Source organism: Spermophilus citellus (genome assembly GCF_964194105.1).
Source record: "Spermophilus citellus genome assembly, chromosome: 7".
Taxonomy (NCBI): Eukaryota; Metazoa; Chordata; class Mammalia; order Rodentia; family Sciuridae; genus Spermophilus; species Spermophilus citellus.
In genome coordinates, this window is record NC_138188.1 from 135,709,534 (window position 1) to 135,723,661 (window position 14,128).

A 14,128-nucleotide genomic window follows, 5' to 3' on the forward strand; every position below is an offset into this window, starting at 1 on the left:
GTAATTATTTTTGAGGTTGATGTATTTTACATTTTATTACTATCCATTTGTATATTTCTTACTCTATAGTTTGTTTATCGTTGTCATTTATACATTTTTGGCACTGTTTTTTTTTCCAGTTACTATCAATATTGTTTATATATTCTAGAGGGCCTACATTGCAAATACAAAAAAAAATTTTACTAACCAGTCACTTGACTATTAGCTTTTTGTCACTGGATTTTTTAAATATAAAAATAAAAAGAAATTGCTAAATGCTTACTAATTTTAAATGTTTAAATGTTTACATTTAAAAAAGGGGGGGGATTCACCCAATAGGTATTACGCAATTAATATAAAAAAATGTCTACATATATACAAAAGACTTAATCAAGATACATTTGGTATGAATTCAAAACAATCAGGAAATTGATCCTATATATATCTAAATATTTATTATTATTATTATTATTATTATTATCATTATTAATTAAGTCACAACATTAGATCTGAAATGGTATGTACATTCAAACTTAAATTGAACAGCCTTGGGAAAACTTCTTAAAGGAGCCTGCATGATCTTGGGAGTTTATATCCTGAAATGTACATGCAGAATTTGATATCTTCATTCCTTGAATATAGAAATAATCAGATTCCCTCTTTGTGAACAGGAGATTTCTAAAGGCTGGCTATGACTGCTTTGGGAATCACAAAGTTAAGAAATATTTTGGCTTCCATATCTAATCCTACTTAGTATCTCTAGTTGAACCTGGCTCTAAAGAATGTAACATTTTTATAAGAGTAGAAAACACAGTAAATTGTTGTTCTTAAATATACCATATACCTGGGACCAAATCCCTTAACTCCGGCAAATGAATTATTCCTATGGCTACAATCTGAATTATATTTTCTGTAAGTAGAACAAGGCACTCAGGAAGCCCATTTATGCAATACAAGTGTCAATCACATGAACAATTTAAAAGGCAAAACTTGCTCTTAGATAGCCTTACAAACAGAATCCAATGAAACAAATCTCACTCAAAATAGCTGCTAGAAGCCCCAAAGCACCACTCTCTCTTCACATAAACATTCTACTTTTTATTGATTTCAAACCAATCTCAGGAATGATATAAAATTTAATTTCTGTTGTTTTTAAGTACAACAGATTTTTAAAACATTCCTGCATGAATTCTCTATATCATTCAATGATTTATTTCAAGTATTATGTTTTTTTGTTGTTTTAATTCTTAAATATTTTTAGTCATTCAACTTAGATGTTAATACACAAACTAATGGTAGGTTCCTGACAATTCTATTTTTTTTTCCCAATTGAAATGAAGATTCATATTAAATTTTTCAAGGTATTTCTTTGTCTTATAAATAGTGGTTTTAGATATATAGGTTTACATTATATGTTTAAAATTACAACAGTTAAGTGTGATACAGAGAAAATCAAACTCACATTTGAAACTGGTTTCTGTTATTGAATTCCATTTTTATTCTTATCTCAACTACTTTAAAGAAGTGAACAATGCATCATCAGATCTGTATGCAGCTAGAAAGCTGGAACATAGAAAAAAGTTGCATCAAGAATAGTTGTAAGCAATTATTCATCCATCCACTTATTACAGAGTATTTATGGAGTACTTATCTCTAAGCCCTGTATGATAGGAACAATGTCTTTGCCTCCATGGCACTGGGGATTGACAGAAAATGTAGAAGTAAAGAGTAAATGAACAAGATGATTCTGGATGGTAAAGAGCACGATGAAGAATGATGTGACATTTGAAACAAAATGCCAAATTTGGCTGATAGTGATTGTAATGCATGAAATTACAATAATGATGTGTAAAGGGGTAGGTTATAATGAGGATGCCGATGAGGAAGAAGAAAGGATGAGGGATTAGAATTGTAGAGTATGAAGGCAGTTATGGAAAACAAGAAAGTACCTTCAAGTGACAGAATTTTTAAGAAATGTCTGCACACTCCATGTTAAAAGATCAACAATATAAACAAATCAGGTTCCCTTAGCCAATTATGAGTCAGTTGATTTAAAAAGAGAGACTGTAAGCCAGGCATGGGAGTGTAGGTCTGTAATCCCAACAGCTCAGAAGACTGAGACAGGAGGATTGGGTGTTCAAAGCCAGCAACCTTAGCAATGGCAAGGCACTAAACAACTCAGTGAGATGCTGTCTCTAAATAAAATACAATATAGAGCTGAGAATATGGCTTAGTGGTTGAGCGTCCCTGAATTCAATCTCGAATACTTCCACCCACCAAAAAAGAGAAGCTGTGAATTACAGAAGTGAACTACAGAAACCTCTTCTGCCCATTTCATGCATGTCCAAATTCCATAGCTGGATTCTAGACTGACATCCACATGGTAACTTTCTCACCTGGGAGATCTTTTAGAGGAATGACCATTCAAACATTTACTCATTCACCCGATGAATATATGTTGATCTTCACTGAGTGCTTTACAAATAACTGGCTTCAGTAATGATGCACTTTTTGAGATGGGAAACACTGGAGTAGAAAAATGTTTCTTATTTTGACATGTGTGGAGAAGGAAGATTAAATAGTTCCATTTGGATGTTATAAGATTTAAAGACTGCTAGTTGTTATAAGACTGAATGTTTTCTCTGAAACTTATATATTTAAAACCTAATTACAATACAATTGCATAATATTTGCAGGTGGATCATTTGAGAGGCAATTGGGTGTAGATTAGTTATGACTGTAGAGACCCCATGATGAGATTAACATTTAAATAAGAAGATGAAAGTGTCAGAACCTTCTCTCTCCAAAACGGGAGAACATGGAATGAAGATGGCTGCCTGAAAACCAGGCAGAAAACTCAAAAGAACCCAGCCATGCTGGAAAAAATGATCTTAAAATAAAAAGTGATTTCTCTTTTTTTAGTCACCTAGTACATTGTAGGCTAGACTCTTTAAGTCATTGGTATTACATTTTCATTCTTCCTTTTTTCTAAATAGGTTGAAATTTGATTTTTAGGTATGTATATGGTAACCTGTGGGGCAGGGGGAGGGGGATTACATTTCCCAAACTGACTGATAGATGTGACCATGTGACTTAGAATGTGATCCCAAGTTGGTGTGTTCAACTTTGAAAGGAAATATGGCAGTAATGAAAAACATTTCCATCAGATGACAGAAATTAACAATGCATCAGGAGAAAGGAATGTGGCATAAGTATTGACAACAGACTATAATGTTCTAGTAAAAGCATCTCATTCTTGTAAAATGAAGTCTAAATACTTACCATTGGTTATTCAGACATTTGGGATCTACCCTCTGCCTATTTCTCAACTTTATTGCCAATCAGTGTGTCACTAAGCATCAGACACACCTCTGCCTCTTTTGTTTATTATACAAGTCAAAGTGCCCAGTTGAGGATTTTTATACGTGCTCTTTCTTCAGGTTGCAATGTGTTCTGAGCAGAAATGGTTAGATTTCACCCTCCTTTTAATGAGAGCATTGTCAGAATAAAGACTGCCAAACTCACTGAGTTTTTCTCTCTAGAAGTGTGGTCTACTGCCCTTCAATTTGTGTCTGTGGTACTTTTCTGCAAAACTCCTAAGAAGTGTTGATTATTCTGGTTCTTTGAAGACACTTAGAGTAGCAGGAATGAAATAGTCATCATAATCATTATCAGTGACCTTTGAAGGAAAAAATTTATTTGGAGTTATAGGGAAAATTAATAAAAATTGGATTACAGAAATAATTAGTGTAAAATGGACTACAGGGTGAAATGGAAGGAAGAAAAGTACCGATGAACTTTTTTTTCTGAGAAGTTCTGTCATGAAGTGGGAAAGTTAAAGTCTGATACATTCAAAGGGAGAAATGGGTTAATGCATATGGCTAAGATATGGCATAAGTTACCGTTTCTCAAAGGCATACCTGATGGGAAGACAGGAAAGACCTTGTATTCCTCAACAATATGTGTTGTGTGTCCATTCACTTTTCTTCTTGTGTACTGTGCTGTTCTATAATGCCACATATGCATTATAACACTGTGATATTATTGCTCTTAAAAGCATCATTTTTTCATAATAATATAATATTATATTATTAAATGAAAAAAGTGAAGAGCAGAAATGATAGATGGGTGGGTAGATAAGTAGATGGATGTGACATTTTTGAGTAAGAAAGATGGGTAAATAAGAAAGTATGCATATATTTGCTCTTAAAAGAAATCTACAAGAATGAACCAGAAAATTATGAAATGTTTATTGATGAAGAATGAAAGAAGAGAAAGGAAGGGAGAGGAAGTGTTACCTTTCTGAGTCTACCTTTTTACCTAGTTTTGATTCTTGGAAACATTAATGTTTTGCATATTTGGAAATTAAATGTAAGTAAAAAACATGGAGAGAAAACTAAAAATAACATAAATGAATCCAATAGTATTTAAAAAGTATAAATAACACCAAAAGAGATGAAACCAGCCAAATGCAAGCAAAAGAAAACTGAATCAAAATAACATTTCAATTCAGTGTATGACTCCTGAAGATTGGAGAACAAATGCAAAAAACACCCTCAACTCTTTTAGTAGTTACTTTTGACAGTGGGATAGATAAAGCAGTTCTCCAATTATCATAGGTGATCTGTAGGATTGTGCAAATAAGTGCCTAGGTAATGATGGAAACCAGAGTTCTTGCAATGGATGAAAGTAAATATAAACATGGGTGAATGAAGGGAAGAAAAGGCCATTTGCATTAGACAGCAGTTGGAAGTATCCAATATAAATTCATGTTATAAATAACAGCTCCGACTGTTGTGATGACCAAGAAGTTAAGAAACTCCGAGTGGCAATGAACATGTGTAAATTTACATACCGCTGTAGCATTCCACATGAAAAAAAAATAATCAGGAATCCTTAGAGATTTGAAAAATTCATGGTTTCAAAGAAGACAAGTTAATATGAGTCTACAATCACTTGGTGTGCTAGAAACTAAAAAATGTGCAGAAAGAAATGATAGAGACCAGTCAAAAGATATCTCCACCAACTTTAAAGTGCTGCTACTAACCAGGTCTGAAATAAGATTATTAATCAGGCAAGATTATAAATTATAAACCATAATGGAAAAAGTAGAAATGAGTCCATTCAGATAATCAACCAATTAATCAATCAATCAGTAAGTGAAAAAAAAAGAATGATAAGTGAAAATTCCTTCTTGAAATAGAATTCTGATCTATAATGGTAGAAAAAAAATCCTGGAAATAGAAAGACACCTCTTTTTAGTCATCATAGAAAAAAAATTGTTAAGTCAAATAAGAAGGGGAAATTTGACATGGAGCAGAATTCTCAGAGGAAATTTTCCATGATTGTACATAGATGAGAAAAGATATATTTGACTTCAGTAGGGGAACCAGACACTACCTTGATCTGTTTATTCAAATCAGCCTCCCCATCAAGGAACAGACAGTGTTGTGAACCTCCTAAATGTACATGGTTAAGAGGACACAATATCTCCTGTATACACTTCAGACTGGGACACATGATCGTAAGGTAAATATGAGAGAAGTTCCAATAAATCATTTAAACGCATTGCCAGAAAGAAATAGGAGGGTCTTTAGTCTTCAAAACTTTCTGTCATGAAAGACAAAAGATGGCTGAGGAACGGTTTGGTCCATGTTCAATGAAATTAAAAAACATAACAACTAAATCTAATGTGTGTTTAGAGTGGATCAGGGACTGAGGGGAAAATGCTTTAAAGACATCATTTGCAAAATTGGAATATGTATATTACAAAATAGGAGGATTATGTCAATATTAAATTCCACTGTATAATCCACTGTATAATCCTGGTAATTATTAGAGAATATTCCTTTTCATTGGGAATGTACCATGGAGGTACAAGAGTAAGGGGATAAGAAAAAAAAACTGTAGATACATAGACATACAGATATGTACCATGGTAAAGCAAATGAGGAAAATGTTAATAATTTGTGATGCTGGAAAAAAGATATATAAGAATTCTTTGTACTATTTTTCAGTAATGTGAGCTTGATATTATAGGCAAATAAATAGCAAGAACTGTAGTATCGATTTTTTGGGGGACCAGCAATTTTTCCATACTCTTTAGTTACTGCAGAGTAGACATTGAAAAAATGTGAACTGGCTGTGTGAATGAGCTTAAAAAGTGCATATTGCCACCCAAAGGTGATACTTTTTCTATATATTCCTAAGTGTGCCTTCTTCACATTCTCAAAATGTAATAGACATTCATAAAAGAACAGAAAGCTAGACTGATATTCATTTGGCAAAAAATGCAAGACAGAAATTTAAGATAATGCAAAAAGGGAAAATATTTTTGAGGTGGTTTCTAAAAATATTCTGCAAGTTAGGGAAGCATCTATCAATATTACTATGACGTTTTCCTGTGCTTCTGAAGTACGCATGTCTAGCTTAATTATTAAAAAGCTTGAAATATGTAAGTTTAACTATTCAGAAGCTGTCACTCTGAACCTCAGCTTCTCTTGACACTAATACATCAAGGTTACTAATGAAAGCACATTTTATCCTGACTTTACAAAGCAGGAAACATATCATCAACTTGAAGGTATAAATTAAGACATTTGCATTTGTGTCAATGATAATATAAAGGGTATTATAGAGCATTCTTACCAGGTACTAAATTCAGCACATGTGTGTACTGGAGTTAATAACTTCTAAGAAAGGGAAATGAGGACGTAAATATTCACTGCTACATCATGGTGCTTTTATTGTAATAGTTCTGTGGTTCATCTGAACAACATAGCAAATCTTAAATGGTCTCTGTTTGAAAAGTATTCTGTCTTCCTCACCTCTTCCTCCTATTCTGAAAATGAGTGCTAGTGTACCATCTGCTTTCAAAAGTGAATATATGTATATATTTCTAACTTATTTTTTAAAAACCAACTTTATTTCAATTATATTATCATTATTTTAAATCTCAAACAAATGAGACCACTTGGTCCTCACTAGTATATAATATGTATGTGTGTGTGTATGTGTGTGTGTGTGTGTGTGTGTGTGTGTGTGTGTGTGTGGTGTTTAATAATGTGCAATCTATGAATTATATTATCAGCTTTTGGTAAAGTATAGAAAACCAGTTCTTTTTAAATGTAAGTGTTGTGATAAAATTTCTTTTATTTTGCCATGGACTTGCTGCTTTTTCCTGGTGGCTTAATATGAGAAGTTAGGTCAATAACTAGGAAATTTTACATATTTTAAATGATTATGTTTTGCCTCCAGGTTGTTTCTCACTGAGTGTTCATGGAAACTTTGGGGACTTAAAAATTAGAAGAAGGGGAAAATGCTTACTCTAATACTCTGCAACATTCTCTTCTGTTAATTTGAAAAATGTTTTGTTAACTACATTGAAAAAGGTTAATTTCTTAGGTCAGGCTCACAAAACCTGTGCAAACCGAAGTAACTAATTTGTGTAGTGGAGGAAAAAAAACTGTGTATATAAATAAATATAACTTTTGAAGGAAATTCCTTGGAATATCATTGATATAAATATTTCATATAATATATTTCAATATGTCACAAAAATATATCCCAAGAAGAATATTACAGATTGACACTAAAGATAATCTAAGTTCTTGTGTTTCTGTGGGAGGTACAGGAACTAAAATTTATTGTGTCAATAATAAAATTAATATATTTTCCTCATTCATTGTAAGGTTCATGGCTGATGGCATTATAAAAGACAGAATAATAAGACTGATAAGAAATAAATTATAACAAATTTATTTAGTTCAAATTTTAGGTGACATGGTGGACCTTCAGAAATGAACAGAAGAATGAGGGAAAACTGCACATTTATGTTTAGGTTTGATGAAGAACAGACAGTCATTGTTTTAGTCACTCTTTCACTGCTGAAATAAAAGACCACACCAGCACAATTGTAAAGGAGGAAAAGTTTGAGGGCTTATTCAGAGGTCTTAGTTCATAGAAGGATGCCCCATAACTCAGGGCTCAAGGTGAGGCAGAACATCATGGCGGAAGAGCGTGGCAGAGGGAAGGAGCACACATGGTAATTAGGAAACAGAGAAAGACTCTACTCTCCACATACAAAATCTGTACCACACAGCCATGCCCCCAAGGAGCCACTTCCTTCAGCCTCCAGTACCACTCAATTAATCCCATTAGGAACAAATCACTGATTAGGTTAAAGCTCAACCCAATCATTTCTCCTCCAAACCTTCTTGCATTGTCTCATACATGAGCTTTTGGGGAACACTTCACATCCAAACCACAGCAGTCATGTAGAAGTATGATTCAACAGAAGTGGGCTAATCTAATGATTTTAACTGGGGTGGGTTGGGGGAGGGGAGAGAGCTGTCCAGCAAGGCCTCTTTGTTCATATTCTTACAGGCTTCCAGGTGTAAGCTGAGACACCTGTCACATGAGATCTTATGACCTACTTCCAGAGGAGGTTGGCAATAATTCTTTTTGTGCTCAGCTTTCACCCAGAATTGCAGAGGAAGGTCAGAGACTGAGCTTTACCTTCTGCAATTTTCTCAACTTCCAAGATTCCATATTTTGAGGTAGTGGATCTGAGCCCCAACAAAAGTATGCACTGTATTGTCACATTTGCAAAAATTTAGATAGATTGGTTTATTTATGTCTTACATTCAAACTAGGAGCTGTTTTTTTCCTTATTTTTTTACATGAAAAAATTTTATTTGGGGACAGAATTAATGTACAAGTTATATACTTCAGAAGTGAAAGCATCAGATTACTGTTTGTTTAATTCCTCTTAGATTTCTGTGAGAAAATTGTCTCCCTTTGGTATTAGAAATGTTAGAAAAACTTGAACTCAGTTGTGCCCCTGTAAGCCTATGTAATCCATGCAATTATATGCATCAACATCTGTGTTTGAGAAGCCCAAGTTTGAACTGATCTCTAGGTATCTCCCAATTCCATGCACAGTAAACTGTGAAACATTTCACCCTACAACAAGGATCAACAAGCATTTCTTACTCTGGCTCAGCCTGGTGCCTTGTGTGGAATCCTCTGTCAGAGGTAAATTGTAGTATAAGCATTCAAGGAGCCCGAGTCTTATGAGGAAATGTGGTTTTACTTGCTTACAGAATGCTGTGTGTGAAGTCCAGGATGTGTCATCCAGGAAGAAGAACCTGTGAGCAACTAAAATAATCACCTAGTTTTCCTATCCCATGAATAATCTATCTAAAGGGACTAGCCAGTGAAAGATAATTCAGGTACAAATATAGATGCAGAGACCAAGTATCATTGAAAATAAAAATATTGGAGTGCAGGATAACAAACACAATTTGTACAATTACTTTAGCTAAACAGCATAGCTATAGTAATAAGTATTAATGGAAAGGGAGGCCAAAACTTGGTTTGTAGTGTGTATATATATGTATGTATGTATATGTGTATATACATACATACATGCTATATTACTATTATTACTACTTGTGTGTTGTGTTGTGTCCCCTGTGCCCCCCACAAGTATGTTCATGTCCTAATCTCCAGTACCTGTGAATGAATTATTTAGAAATAGCCTTTTTGTATGTGATCAAGTTAACATGAGATCTTACTGGATTAGGGTGGGAAAGAGAAACAAAGAAAGGAAGGAGAGAGTGCTGCGTCCGTCTACGGGAGCCGAGTCCGGCGAGGGACGGCGAGGTTAAGAAATACACAGGACACCAAGGTTCTTCATCCAGGAGGAAGCGTGCACACTTTATTGCCAAATTTGTTCCCCTTATATATCTTTTGTAACAGCTGCGGGAAATTATTCAAAATCGAGGAGGGAAGAGTAATAATTGCGTCCTTGGGTTACCTCCACCGTCCCCTATCAGAAGGCTCCGAACAGGTCAAGATGTTCCCGTAAGACACATGTGCTCGAGGCAGATAAACAGGAAACTGCAAGCCTGAGTCACGGCCTTGTGAGCTGGCCACATTGACATGCAGAACAAAGAACTGGGGGTTGAGTCCCCAGGGGCCAGGGTGGGCCTGCTACCAGCAAGTCCCCCTTTTTTGTTTTTTGCATGTCAATGGGAATCAAGTAGCCCTGTCTTAGGTCGTCCACTGCCCTTACAGTGCTTACCCGTCTCTGGGGAGGCCCCATTCCCCTGTCTTAGGTTGCAGTGCAAGCGTGGAAATTGCCCATCACTGGGAACTACAAGATCAGCTTTTATTGATAGGTGGAATATTATGGCCAGCAGGGCATGACTGCGGATCCCATTTATCATTTTTGTTGATGGGACAGTTATGACCAGTGAGCTTCCCTAAACACAGGGTTTTATGGCAACGGTGGCAAGGCAACAAAAAGACTCAAACACAAAGCAAACACACATATGCAGGGGCCTGGATGCTGGCTTCATCCTCAGGGATCACATCTCATCTTCGGATGGGTCGTAAGTACACCTCATGGGCAGGTTCGTCCGCCTCCAGGCGCTGATAATGAACCTGTATTGGCTTAGAGACTAAGATGTTAATTTGATCTTTAATGAATTGAATCAATTTGTTTGCAATACAAGGTCCCAAAGTGGCATTAAAAGGAGACCCAGAAAGGGTCCCAAGAAAGGAAGGAGGTATGGTAGAAACCCATTAAGTCCAGTCCAGAGGGGGTTTTCAAATAATTCTCTTCTCCTTTTCTCTAGGTCTTCCTGAAGCTGTTTGATCTTAGTGCGGACTATGCCCGATTTATTGGCATAGAAACAGCACCTTTATCCTAAGGCTAAACAGATTCCCTCCTGATTGTCAGTCAGTAAGTCTAGGCCTCGCCTATTTTGGAGGACCACTTCTGCCAAAGAGTCAATTTGGTCTTGTAGATCCTTAATAGTGCCAGACAGGGTCTGCACATCATCTATAAGCTGCTGAGATAGATGGCGATAAGAATGTATTGCTGTACCCAGTCCAGCTGTGCCTGTGCCCACAGCAGCTGTTATCCCCAGTGTGGCGAGTAATGGTAGAGCCTGTATAGCTCGCCTGTGTCTTCTCACTAGAGTGTCTAGGCTGGGGATGGGCAGGGGCTCATCCCCAGGGACAATGGTTATGTCAGGGAGGAGCAGGGTGAGAACACAGACACCTGTCCAATTTGCAGGGAGTTGAGGGAAGGCAGAATTTCCCCCACACATAAAAACAGTTCCATTAGGGGGACAGAGGGCTGGAGTGAATGAGGAATAATTCCGTCGAGCAGTTCCCATAGGAGGTCACTCCAACATCCACATCGTAGGTATTGTTTTGCATCACACCCAGAAGGCATATTGTAAAGACACCCATGGGCTGGACCTTGAAAGGCAATCCGGGCTGGCAAGTATCATTACTATGCATGGTGACATTAATAGGGACTGCTACGGGCAAAACCGCCCCTGTTGTCATGCAGAGCCAGCAATCATTAGCAAGTGTGGGATTGGAGTCAAGGAAAAGGTGGTCCTTAAGATATCTAACGTGTTAGCATCCAGATCCGGGAGCTGTGACTTAGGCAGCACCAAGGGGTGGTATATGAGCTCAGGGATCTGCAGTTTCAAAAACTTGATAACTTGAAGATGTTTAACAGAATCAGGAGGTTCCCCCCCCGCCCCATCAGATATCCCTGTAGGGGCTGCAGTGGGCCAACAGGAGGACTTACCAACCTCACCCTGGCACCCAGCCAACCGGAGTTTAGATTCAACTCCCCCTTGGCCGAAAAGAAACGGGGTAAAGTGATAGCTCACCCCCACTCCCTTCTCTGACTGAGTCTTGGTCAATTTGGCCTCAAAATGCTGTTGTCCCTTGTATACACAAATCGAGGCCATCTCATAGCAGGAGACGTGAACTGCTGAAGTATAAGTACAAGTTGTGGAGCAGTTACTGAGGGTTTTTTTGGGACCAGGGGGGTTAATCTTTGGTTTGTTCACACATACCCACTTAGGGTGGTGAAATCCCCCAATTTGTTGATGAACTTCAGCCCAGAGGGCTACCTGTAGGGCGCGGCTGGGTAGGGACGCCGCCAACAGCAGCAATAATTGTGCTATGCGTTCTCCGGGAGGAATAATAACGATCCCTTGGGTAGCCTCGGCAACAATTTTTAACTCCCCATGGTAATCACCATCAACCACACCTGTAAGAATTTTGAGCCCTTTATGTAGAGTGCTGCCCCTTCCCAGTATCAGTCCCACAGTTCCCTCCGGCAAAGGGCCAAAGGCTCCAGTCGGCATGGTCTGGGGACCCATCTGTGGAGTCAGTACCGCTCGGGAGGTGGAACTGAGGTCCAATCCTGCACTCCCCGGCGTTCCCCTTGGGAGCTCCCAGATAGAAAGGGGTTGGTCTGAGGAAGGTGACGGAGTCGCCCACTCCCCAGAACATTGCCCTGTCTCTGGGCCCCCTCGTACACTCTGGCTTCCAGGGCCCGGGGCGGGCCCCTGACTCCGTTTCCTGACTGGATCAGATTGCCTTGAGTGTCAAATTTGGATTGACACTCACTGCCCCAATGGTTTCCAAAGGCCAGGTGTTCTCCTACGTTTCCCCTCGCCACCTTCGGGACAATCTCGTTTAATGTGTCCCTCTTTCCCGCATCGAAAGCAGCCTTTGGGTCGGGCCCCTCTACCATTAAACCCTGACAATCCCGTTTTGAGGGCAGTGGCCAAGACTTGTCCAGTAATATGAGCTCCATCGATATCCTTACAAGCTCGAATCATGTCATCTACGCTCTTTGCTCTGGAAGATTTGATGGCATTTTGGCAATAGGAATTTGCATTCTCAAAAGCCAATTGTTTAATGACCGGCATGGCTTGTTCCAAATTAGGGAATATCTTTCCCACTATCTGCATCAATTGGGCTATGAAGTCAGAATAAGGCTCAGAGGGCCCTTGAGCAATTTTTGAAATTTTTGTTTCAGCATTTGAAACAGATAGAGCCTTCCAGGCCTGAACGGCTGCTGTGGCTATCTGAGCATAGACCCCAGGATCATAATTAATTTGCTGATTTATGACAGCATATTGTCCCGAGCCTGTTAACATTTCTATGTTACGCCGTGGGAAGCCGGCGTCCTGATTGACTCAGGCTAGCTCGTGACACCTCTCTTGATTTTCACTTTTCCACAGCAAAAAATCCCCTCCGGACAACACAGCCCTGCAAAGCTGTTGCCAATCACTAGGTGTCAGTTGATTGGCGGAAAAAGACTCGAAGAGAGTCAATGTAAAGGGGGCATGGGGTCTGTAATTAGTATCTGCCTCCTTTAGTTGTTTAATATCCTTAAAGGCTAAAGGAACTTGTGCTCTGGCCGGTTGTCCATTGGCACCCAAGTTTTCAATCACCAGAAAAGTTTGGACTGTCTTAGGCTGCCACTGAACACCCCCGTGCCTTCTGGGGTTGCCCTCGTCCCAATCGGGATTATAAGGAGGGAGTGCAACAGTGATCAGGGCCGTAGGTGCTTTCAATCTTGACTTCCTCAATCGACCCTCCAGTTCCTCTATCTCCCTTTCCAGCTCCTCCTCCTCCTCCTCGGAGAGAGAATTAAGATCCTTATCACCCTTTTCTGAAGCGGGGACCTGAAGGCACCTCTTTGCTTTACCATTTAGGTCTTCCGAGGGACCTTTGTCCTTTAAAGACGCAGCCATCTGCTCTTCCTGAACCTCACTGAGGGCTTGCTCGCACTCGGCAAGTTGTTCCTTAATCTTTACTTTGTCAGTTAAAAGAGCATCCTTAACCAATCTCCATAGAGAGAAAATAGCAATCGGGACTCTATCCGGACCCTGGTCTCTCAACAACTTTTGGAGATCCTGCTTCACCAAGTCCCAATCACTGTTATTGAGAAAGCCTCCTGTCAGAAACCAAGGACAAACCTGGGCTATAGTTTCAACGAAATTTGTTGCTGTCTTAGTCTTAATTCCTGTTCCTTTTCTATTTAACAGCTCTTTAACCTCGTTGGCCAGACGAAGCTTCGCTGTTGAATTACCCATGGTACGTACCCTGTCTCTCTTGAATTATCTTTAAACCAATCCTCCCCCTTCTTCCTTAGAAGGTGAGCCCCATCCGCTTACCCCTGCTTTCCGGATCTTGGTGGAACCTCCAGATGCCGCGTCCGGCTATGGGAGCCGAGTCCGGCAAGGGACGGCGAGGTTAAGAAATACACAGGACACCAAGGTTCTTCATCCAGGAGGAAGCGTGCACACTTTATTGCCAA